The sequence below is a fragment of the Cyanistes caeruleus genome, chromosome 12 (assembly GCF_971803275.1).
Source record: "Cyanistes caeruleus chromosome 12, bCyaCae1.hap1.1, whole genome shotgun sequence".
Classification (NCBI taxonomy): domain Eukaryota; kingdom Metazoa; phylum Chordata; class Aves; order Passeriformes; family Paridae; genus Cyanistes; species Cyanistes caeruleus.
In genome coordinates, this window is record NC_141712.1 from 35145 (window position 1) to 46968 (window position 11824).

At 37.6% G+C, this 11824-nt stretch overlaps 1 long non-coding RNA gene across 1 annotated transcript; it reads right to left on the reverse strand.

The window, feature by feature from the left end:
* Nucleotides 1–1794: 1794 nt before the first annotated feature.
* On the reverse strand, nt 1795–11053 carry LOC147650771 (uncharacterized). The gene is made up of 3 exons (XR_015275291.1): nt 10951–11053; nt 9540–9653; nt 1795–2430 (listed from the first exon to the last, which is right to left on the reverse strand). It is a non-coding gene; the product is annotated as an uncharacterized LOC147650771 (long non-coding RNA).
* Between the last annotated feature and the right edge of the window lie 771 nt (nt 11054–11824).

Here is an 11824-nt window from a genome sequence, read left to right on the forward strand (position 1 = left end):
ACTGCCCTGCACAGGATACCTTCTGGAAACTCCAATTCAGATTAGGTCCCTTCAGCTGGTCACCTATTCCTTAGAATGGGCTAGCACACTATTCATGAAATTCCTTGGACCCCACAAATGCTATCCCTCCCCAAAATGGGGGGATGAGAAGGAATGACAGTCTTAGGTGAAAAGAAATAGCCCAGACCCACTTCTTTTGTGGGAAACAGCAGTTCCTATACATCACAGTCTTGCTATTTCAAAATTACGTAGTTAGCAGACCTTCAGCAAAACCTTCCTTCAAGTGTCAGAAGCTCAAGGGCAAAGTGATGATGACAATAACAGTATATGTAACATAATAATGAAATAATACTATCTTTCAACAAAATCATATATTGATCACCACACACCATCTATTAACACTTCTGAGTGTTAATAGACATCAGTCTATTATGACAACTTGATGCCTTTATTATTCGTATCACCATATACAATTTTACATTTTGATCTATTACTACAAACCTGGTGTTGTGGTTTTAAAGCAGTAACTAAAAAATCACTAGAAAACTTACTTATTTCTTGCTGTGAGATGTGGATTAGAACAAGAGCAAAACAGGCTTAAAACTTAAAAGGAATAAAGAAAGTTTATTAACAAAAACTACAAGAATAAGAAACCAGAATAAAACCTCCAGAACAACCCTTCTCTGCCTCACTACCCAACCATTCCCTTGTTCACATGACAACATAGAGACAAAAACAACTCTTTTGTTTAAAACAGTCCCAATTCTTGCTAGAGTCTTTTCATCAGTCTTTGTAGAGAAACAGAAGTCGTCTTCTGCTATCTATGGAGTTTCTCACAAGAAAACTATTTCTTTTATAGCTTTTTATTTCTCTGATGCCAGCTGCCTGGAAATTCTGCCATCAGTTCTCTCCTCTCGTTTCACATCACTCTGAGGTGTGTTATGCGTCAAATGAGTCTAGGGATGTCATTTTTAAGGATGAGTTATTCAAAGGCAAAAGTTCTCTTCATGTGTCTCTGTGAGCTTCTCTGGAAACAGAAGTGTTCTCTTTGCCTCTTAAAGGCTGCAAATCTTCAACTATTACTTCTCCCCCTCTGTTCCAGCATCTCACAGTACCACAACCACTTCACCATTTGCTCAAAATCCTCACTTTGAAACACTCCATTCCTCCCAATATACTGTCATGAATTAAAGTTTTTTTCAGAACACTACTGTCCGTCTCCATAGCTTTAACAGAAAAATATTTCAGCTTATTAAAGCATCTTCTTCTTTCTCTACCTCCTCTGAGGCTTAATTCCTTTCTTCACTATCTTTGATAGTTTATAGGGTCTCTTTTACATGCTGATCACTTTCTCTCTCTGGAAAAAAGGATTTTTTCCTCATCTGGGTAATGAAAGGGTTAAAATCTTGCCCAGGCCTGGTAGGTGGTTAGAGCTGTCTGCGATGGCCTCTCCTTACTTGGCAGTCTCTGGTAAAACTCAGCAGTGCTAGAAACTGCAGCCGAGCCGGGGGAACTGGCCTGACCCGGCCTGGGCCTGCTCACCTCCCCGCCACTCCCTTCCGCGGCCTTGTCTGGCCTGCTGTGGGGGAGGAGGAGGCTGAGCCGGAACCTGTTACTTCTTCAAAAGCCAGAAACCAAAGAGAACAAGAAATTCTCAGGTTTAGGTCTTAAAGTAGGTGTTCACAGGTTGATCTCACTTTTCAATGGTCAAAACCACTGTCAGCTCTCAGAAATAGCTAGCTATTGGTCGGAGAAAAAACTCCCATCAGCCTCCAGCAGTTTTAGCTTCCCTAGCTCTCAAAGCTAATATTAAAGGTGAAGAACTTAACAGATATATAAATATAAAGCAGGAGATTGGGAATACTAGTATCATAAAGTCACCCCAGGACACCTGGTGAAGTAATTTCTATTAATTTTCTCTTTTATTTACTGAGCTTCCATATGTTTTCATGTTTAACTTCTTTTACATTTGTCACAGAAACACTACTTAATCATATAACGTTTGACTTCCAATTAAGTTTTACTTTGGTAATAAGTTCTTGTTGCCAATTGGCAATGACAGGAGTAATGAATACAGTGTGATTACACTGGGAGTGGATGAGAGAAGAAAGTAATTCAGGAAGAATTGAACTGCCATAATTTACTTTGAGTGTACTCTGTTTAAGTCTACTGGAGTTCTTTGAGGCCTTTTCCATTTAGAAAGAGGGTAAATGTATTTCTGCTCTTCCACTTTTGCTTTGGGTGAATTGTTCTTTTAGGCAGGGAAAAGAAAAGATACATACCTGAAGATTCACTTACAGAGGTTCTGGTTTTCTTTTTAGCTTCTGGCAATGTCTGATAAGGTCTCTGTCCAACAGACTCATCTCCTTGTATAGTAGTCAAATCATGCATACTGAAACTTCCCAGTTTCTCAGTTATTGCACCTTGGCTCTGAAATACAACAACAGTATCTTTGGAAACCAGGCAGAGGTTTAACTTTGCTGCTTAGCTTGGGTTAAGATGTTTAAGCCCATGCTTCCTTGCTGCACAACAGAATACATTGAACATACACATGCAGCTGCTTTACATCTGATTTAGGTATTACTTTTACCCATGCTTAACTGTATATTGCTTGCAGATGACAAAGTTACACAAGCTAGCAGCTTAATTAAAAATGCTGCACTTCACTCCTTTAATCCGAGCAAATAAAGACGTGGGTGAGGGCAAGTGTTTAAAAGAAACACACATCAGAAATGTTAACTTCAAACATAGCAGCTCAAGGTAGCATGACAGTAACACCTGCATTTTAAAGAGTATGGTTGAAGATAGTTTTCTTCTGCTATTTTATATTTTATCCTCCACAAATCTGAATAAAGTGAAGGAGAAACATGTTAAAAATATACTCTGTAACATTAATTCAAATAACTGAGAAACTGGCAGCACTACAAAAGGAGCTCCAGTTGACAGAAACTTGAAACTGCAAACCAAAGAGTCCAGCCTGGACTACAGGATAGCAAGTTCTCTTACTAGTATAGCTTTACTGACATAATACCAATGCAAAATCTAATGCTACACAGGAGAATAGTTAATCACATATGAACATTAAGTATTCCTTCTCCAATTGTCTTCACTTCTTTTCTGTATGGAACATATGGAAATTTCCCTGTTGGAAAGAAAGGTCATCCAGCAGCTCTTTCATCTTACATTAGATGATGTTACTACTAAAGCATTAAAGATTAATTTATTACACAAGCAACTAAAAGAATATGACCATGAGTAAAGTACTCAAAGTCATGTTAAAATAACACCTAATTCTTCCTTCTCTGGCATAAGGCAAAAAATAACCATTTTAGGGAAAGGTTAACAAGCCTGTGCATGAATTCCACTTCAAACAAGTGTTAAAATAGTTAATTTCATTCTTACAAATGAAGATTTTAAGTAAAATTCTTTGTTTGATCAGCATGTTAGCTAGCAGGAGCAGAAACCTGGGTACAATTCCATACAACTTTTTCTGCAACAGCACCAGCAGAAGGCAATTCTGGTGTCGCTGGCCACAGCCGTTTGTTCCCGCACTTATGACAACAACTGTTTGCCATTGGTAGACCAGCATATTGAATTATTCCGTGCTAAGAATAGCCATGTAAAGTGAAGAGACTATTGAATGAAAGCTATTTGAGTTTGCTTGGGTACCAAAGGGCAGGAGGGAAAAGTGGCTGAAACCTAATTTTAATTTTCTAATGACTAGTTATTACTACAGTATATAAAATTAACATAGTGAACAGAGTGCTATTTAAGCACAAGAAACCTATTATAATTCTTACTCCACCATTCATACATTGTCACCAAACAATAACAAAGAAAAGGTTTCTTGTGAGAGAAGTAGGAGCCTTAACTTTTCTCTCTCTTTCTACAAACTTGTATGATTACTCAGTTTTCAAAAACTTAAGTACAGCTTGCCTTTGAGTTAAAAATGCACTATGAATGCTGTACAGTGTCTGTATTAAAGGTTATAGAAATTCTGAAGTCAAATTGATTTCCCCAAAATGGCTTAAGACAGGTCTCCTAAGGTTCCTCCTAAGGCAGAAAAAATCCTGCCCTTCCACTACTCCACTTCTTGCACTGAAAAGTATTTCAAGTAAAATACATCAGGAACCAGCTATACTTTATCAGCTGCTAGGACATGGAGAAGAGGACTGGAGAAGGAACTGCTTCTTTTGACAAGTAACAGCTTACAGTATATACATTACTCTGCTATAGCATAAAGACTGTTCATCAGTCCATGTCCAATGCTTGAAGAGGACTTAAGTCTCAGTCACTGAATGCTGGTGAATATGTAAAATGGGCCTAGTTGGTTCACAGCAGAATCCATACAAATTCAGCACAATTCCACTCACCAAATGTGAAGAGTCTACTTAAAATAGTGACAGAAGCTGGTTTTGGCCAGCAGCAGAAGTATAGAAAGACACTTGTTTAGTTGCCCAGAAAGTTCATTCACCACGTGATATACTACAAAAAGACATTTGGAAATTGTATAGCAACTAAACATAACAACTAAAATACTAAGAATTCACATTACAAGCCTGTAGTTCTTATTCCACTGTAGATAAAGGACTAGATGCAAGCTAGGAACATTCAACCCTATTTTCCAGTGAAGCTTTTGGATACAGAATTTTGTTTTTCAAAGGGAAAAATAAAGTCAAGGATGTGCCATAAAATAACCTTGTGCGCTTAACCAAACTGCATGGTTGAGCTGGAGCTCCTGTGGCGCCTCAGAGAGGATCGTTTCAGAACTACTTGCCAAGATGGAAAGTTTTACTCAAGTTACACACAGTTACGCACAGAAAACATTGAGAAGTTTGAAAGGATATGTATACAAATAATGATGCAGTACACATGCCTGAGAGTCACAGTAGGAATGGGAGTTGCACAACAACCGGACAGTCCCCATCACACATACTAACCCTATGTAGATACTCCCTACAGTGCCTCCAGTCTCTATCCCACCACTGGGAACATCCAGTCTAGCCAAATCAAGATTGATATCTACTTTAACTCCACTGCATAGACTGAAGGACAAATTCAAGGTGTTCTGTGGGAGTGTACATATCACTGTGCTCACACTGCATGTAAGACTTAAGATTCTTCCACCCCCATGCTCAAAAGCAGCTGTTAATTGCTTTCTGCTGAAGCAAAGCGTTCTGTGAAGGTCTGGATTACTATCAGCTTAGGATAAAAGTCTGGCTGAAAAATATTAAATTCTTTCCTACTGCAGGAAATGTGTGATTAAATGTTCTCCACTGCAGGAAATGTGAAAGTAACATTGACATTTAAAATAATGCTTTAAGAGCTTTGATATTTTGTTTGAAAGGTCAGAGTTACAACTTGAAAGCAACATGTTTGCCCTAAAAACTGAAATTCAGTTGTAGGTGGAGCTGAAGAGGACCTCCTGCTTCCACTCCCATGCCATGGATATGGCAGAAGCTGCCAGCTCTCCCCAGATATACACACTCCAAGATGCTGCTCAGGAGAAGATGGCAGAGCAGTTACCACTGGTGGCCTGTTATACTGACAGTTCCTGCCAGTAAGGAAGGTATACATTAGGTTGCACTCAGGCCAGAGGCTGGTGACTAAATTACAGCATAAAAGATTGAGACACATATATTTACAATGCCAGGGGAAGAAAAAAAGAATTAAAAAAAAATCACACAACTTAGCACTAAAATTTCTATGTATGCAAACACTGAAGAGGGATGAACTGTGAAGTCTGTGTGTTGTCTTAAAGAAAACGCAAGTCTTTGAGAATGATTTTTCTTCATTATTCAATAGCATTTCCTAAAACATACTAACCATTTTTTGGAGTCCACATTCATTAACAGTGATCAATGTGACCAATTAAAGTCATAATATGTTTTTAAATCAATTTTTAAAAATAAATGAAGCCTATTTAAGGGTCTCCTTTCAAGACTACTCAGCCTCTGGTATGTTATTAGTATGCAGTCTCATCAGCTGACCCTCATAAATGAAATTACATTTTCTATTCTGTTATTGAGCATGTGCTTTTACAGTCTGTATGCTTAAGCCAGGGAAGTAAACAAACACCACTTTGTCTGCCTCAGGGACTCTTAGTTCTTTAAATTGGACTTGCACCCCCCACTGGCCAGGATCACTGACAGAAGCTGCCTGCCTCCCTTGGACGAGTTCTCAATGGACTCTACAGCATGCAGTACCCATATTCTCAGCTGTTCTCTCCCTGATCCAATCCAAGCTGACAGGGAATGACTTCTGTTCCCTCTCAACCTGGAGAGGGACTCCTGTCCTGTGAATGACCTCTGCAGCATGACAGGCTGTCCCAGCAGGGAGGAAGATGAAAGCAGTACTGCTCCCCATGGTGATACTGGCTGTGTGCCACATCTGGCTGCAAGATACCTCCTTCCTCTGCCATGTCCTGAGTGGGAACAAGGGGAAGTGTGAGCAAGGCCAGGAGAATAACACTCAATTAGCAAAAGGGCAGCAGATTCAGGATGACTAGAACACATTCAGAAAACACAGCCCTCAAAACATATTATCATTACCAATAACACTTTACAAATTAACACTATTTGTGTAACCCCATAAGCTGTGAAATACCCCCCGAGTATTTCACAGCTTAATTAGCAGTCCCCCTGCTCATAATGATAAAGACACCAGATTTCACTAGTAGCTCAAGAAATCTGAATGCATGGGTTGGCAGAAATTGAAACACAGCGGTAACCATCATCTCAGAAGACCTGAAAAACAGAGGAGTATGAGATGTATCCAAGTATGAGATGTAGCACTGGAACCTAAGCACTGTGAATATAATTCCCCCAAATCCATAAACAACTGAGCTATTGAGGTATCTTGTTTTTGATTCCTTAACTAATAAAAATTTCCTTATATACAAATTCAGCACAGACTATCATCTCTAAATTTCCTGAAATCAGGATTTCACAAAGATTTGTTTTCTGACATGCTTATTTAACACTATTTTGCTCATGTATTTAGTAGGTTTTGAAACACTACATTTTATATGACCAGTGGCTAACTAGTACCAGCTAAAAATACAGTATGAGAATGTAAGCTATAAGTCAATACTCTTGCCAAATACATTTAAATTTAACTATAGGGGAGAGGGTTTAAATCTATGTCGAATTTCAGTAGACTCACCTGGCTGGCTGCTCCAACCTCCCTAACAGAGCCAGCATTACCTTTTAATGGTAATCCCCTATTCCTTTGACAACCCTTGAAGAAAATCACTCTCTTCCACATTTGATATTCAAAATATTTCAGCAAGTTTCCAAGCCATTTTTAACATCCTCCTAAAGTCACTATAAGCAGTTTTCTTGGACACTTTAGTGTCTTTTGACATAGGTTTAATCTTGCACATGTTTAGCCTCTCCCCCTCTCCTAATTCGAGATCTGCTATGTCAGAATAAGCATGTGTGCTCTATTTAAAAAAAAAAAAAAAAAAAAGAATAGTGATGAAAGTGTGTCCTGATCCCACTACTTCAATTCAATTCCTGAAATCATATAGCATGCTCCACCAGCTCTTGGTGAAGGGATAATAATTTCACCTGCTAGAGGCAGCAGTTAACTCTTGAAAAACAGGGAACAAAATCAAGAACGCATGCATTGTGTCCATTTGCTTGCATGAAGCAGGCATGCTCAGCATTTTGGAATGACAAACATAAGAGGCTTAACATGCCAAAATAAAGATTTTATTTATTTTTTTTCAGTGAGTCTTCTCTTTCATCGGTTTAAAAATCATGCCTATTTTAGGTCTTGATATTGTGGTGGTTTTTTTTCCCAAGCATCTGATCTGCACTGAACTAATTCTGTACAAATATTCATGAGCATGTTTAACAAGTTTTAACAAAAAGAGCAGGCATCTTGCGAGTCACAGCTGAATAGCAATGAAGTCTAAACATAGACATTTCAGAAAAAGTTATTCATTATTTCAGAAAAGATTGAGGAGATATTGGTGTTATTTATTTTACAGTACTTCAGTTACACCTTAAAAGTTAACCAAGAAATATCCAACCATAGCCAAACACGAAGAGCACACACAAATCATAGGAATCCTTACAGGCGCTTCTTGTAATAAATTTGTAATGCAAAGAACTTGAATTTTAGCATTTAGCAATTAAACTTGATTTCCCCATAGAGCACTTTGGGTGTTTGTTTGTTGGGTTTCCTTGGCTTGTGTAAATAACCTATTTTCACTCTGGATACTTTAATTCCTTTGGAGGTGCATTCTATTGCATTCAAAATTATTTCATGTCTTAAGGCATTATTAAGAATTTGAATAATGAAGAAGAAACCCACAGTGATCAAATGTAATCACTTTCTCAGTATTTTAGGCTCATTATGACCACATTTTAAAACAAAAAGTTACAATGCTATACCAGCCACATGCATCTTTAAGAACAGAGAAAATGAGCAAACAAGATATACATGACTACTTTTCCAAAGCTTTTTGAGGTAGCATGTAAAAGTGTAGTTTTTAGGAATGTCTTTTATTTCTAATGCAGAAAGTTCACATAGAAGCCCAGACATTTAAGTTAATGCCAGCTGTACATACTCGACTTTGACAGCCAGGATCTCTTCATTGTTTTCTGTTATCTACAGACAGTGTTCAGGTTTTCAGTGCTGTTACTATGAGCACAATGGTTCCTTTTATTCCCAGGAAGAAATTAATCATGATTGCCTAAAACCTGTGATTTCACTTGGACATACAACTTTTTCTCTCTATACCTTTTATTTTCTTCTTTTTATCTTTTTTTTTGTGTGTGCGTGTGTGTGTGTGTGTTTTGGTTTGAATTACTATTAGGTAGGATACACATCGTCTGAAGTATATTCCCTTCAGTGGTGCACAAATTGGTTACAATCTTACATATTAGCCTGTATTTTGTCTTTCTAGACCCAGAGCCCTCTGAAATATTAAAGGTAGTGAATTTTTGTGGGAAGGTAATCTAGAAAAAATGACAGATTACTTCATCATTTAATGGCAAATCCATGGCAAAGCAAATGTATTCTAAACACCAATGGGCAGGCTTATGCTTAGCATAATAATTTAATAATTCACTCAAGTTGCAAACAGGTTAATTGTGTCAAGATAATTTTTATCGATGGTAGTAGTCCTTCATGCCTAAATTCATTATGTGGCATTACCTCAGGATGATTGGAGAAAAACAGCAGAAAAGCCAGAAGTCCTTTAAAAAGTTTGTTTATCAGTAAGAAAGCACAACACAGACAGAAAATAAACAATTGACATCTATGTTAAAAGCCTGCCCAGAAAACTGAATGGTAACTTTTGAATTTAGAATAAACCGATCCTCATAATCCAAGAAATAACTGCCATCCATCTTAAGCAAAAAAACAACAAACGTACTATGAGAAGAGGGCTGCAAGCCTTTAATTGTGTCCCAGGATTTCAATACACTTGCAGAATTTATCTTTTTTATATAAGAGTGGTAAATCCCCAGTGCAATGACACTGTTTGATATCAAGCTCAAAAGCAATTAATGCAAGCAGAAACTTACCTTTACAGCTGCTGTCACTGCAGCAGTTGCTGCCAAATTCAACCCCTGCCTTCCAAAATTCACCATGGTCTCATAGCCTGTTTCTTTGGCTTGGACAATGTACTCATCAATCTCCTAAAAGAAAAACGTATTTAAATTTTAGAGGGCTGTTCATAAGAGAGCAAAGTTACCCCACAGTATTATTTTCCCATCAGTAAAGGAAGACAGAAAAAATATTTAAGAAAATATTTAATGGGATATATCTTTGTATACAGGTGTTTTATTCATTACAACTCTCTCATTTAAAAAACTATTATATGTGGTCAAACAAGAAGATGAAGTACATCACTTCAGTACAGCTCAGAAACGTTGCAAAATGTTCCCTAGAGAGTGTAAGCTTAACTTGTTGGACAGAAGTTTTTCAAGAAATATCATGCATTTCAAGAAATAACATCATCTTACATGAAGAACTCAGTCAGCTCCCTAGAAAGGTAGAGTCAACTTGCAAAGAACTTCCAAAACCACAGCTTTGAAATAGTTAAGTACCAAGGACAAAACAGTTACAACGTTTATCTCCAGCTCTGGTAAATGCCTGGAGTTGAAGATAAAGACTGCAAGGTACTTCCCAATAGTTTGCAGAGTACAGGGAAGTATCCCTCTAGCTCACAAAGTTGCAAGTTGTTTATTGCACAACATTCAGAATGTCAAGATACTTGCTCTGTTCCTATCAGTGACAATCTTACTACCTGCTTTACCTAATAAAGGCCAAGCCTAGCACTGACCTTCAGGAACGCTCTTTTCTGTAGTGTGAGGTTTCCCAGTGCTTGTCTTCAGACCTTTGCTAATTGCTCTTTCCCCTCATCCAAATAGGATGCTGAAAAAGAGCTAAGCAGAGCTGTGTCCCTGTCATACTTTGATTAAAGCAAACCATCTTCTGGCTATTTTTATGTTTGGGTATTTACTGCTGCAGACTGGTTTACCCTTTAAACAAGTCTCTCCTCTTGTCAGTTTGCAAACCAAAAAAAGTCATTGATGTCAATCATCCTGAGGAGTGTTATTCCTCATTTATGCTAGAAAAAAATGTTAACATTAACAGCTTTTAGTAAAGCTGTGTTCATACATTCACATGCTTGCAGTAGAAAGTTAAACTGCATCACTTCCACTTAACTGGGCTCCTCAGAGTGCACCAAGTAGAGCAGGGCACACGAAACTCTCATGTTAATAGGAAGCAGGACCTGGTCTGCTCAGGCAAGTTAAACAAAAGCATAGACATGGACCATCATGTGCACTTGCTTATGCTAGTCCAAATTCATGCTGCCTGGCAAGACAGTAACAAGCTGCTCTGCTCTTATACTGTATCTAGCAAGAGCTTTTTTCTTAGCATATGTTGTTTGCATATTAGGCATTAGAAATCTGAGAAGTTATTTCTTACCCTTTCTTTAGAAGAAAGCAGTGGGTGGAGGAATTTTCTGTAGATTAAACTTGTCCCTCTAGTATATGGGGAAAGGAGCCAGATAACAAAAGCTATCTTCAATTCATAGTTCAGTGGAAACCTACAGACAAGTTAAAGGTTGCACAAAATCAACAACTGCAGTAGAAAATGCACAGTAACTAATCTTTATAAAGAGATCTATTAAAAAAACACAATTATATTAGCATTTAGGATTCTTCAAATACAAGAAGTTACATCAGACAAAAATTAAATGAGTTACGGATTTATGGACTGTCATTTAAGCAATCAAAACAGTTAATATGCTTGTTTTTCATTATATATTCCTACACAGAGAAATTCTAGGCCATCCTTATAAGAGTTTCATTCTCGTATTCCGTTTCTACAGTGGAGCTAGAAATGTTATAATCCCTACTTCAAGTAACAGGGTATAGCAAATTTGAAAGCAGATGCTGTTCATCTATGCACCAAGATCTTTTCCTGTAAAATGGGCTATTAAATTAACATGACTTCTTTATATAAAATAAATCAATACAACTTCAAAAACATCAGAAACAAATATAGTTTCCTCTACAGTTCATAAAAAGCAGGGTCTTACCAAGAGACTGTTAGGTCAGTTATCATTTCAGTAACTATATAAAGAGCACACACAATCCAGTACATCATCCAGGGAACCTGAAAATTAAAATAGCATCTTCACGAAGAGCTTTAATTTCACTTTTAGACATAATATACTATACACGGTACAGTTTTTTCAGAGTTAGCACGGCAAGACATTCAACAGTATCTCAGTCTTCATAAACCAGGTATCAGGTGAAATGATCAGGTGAAGATTCCAAAAGGTTTCTGTTCATAA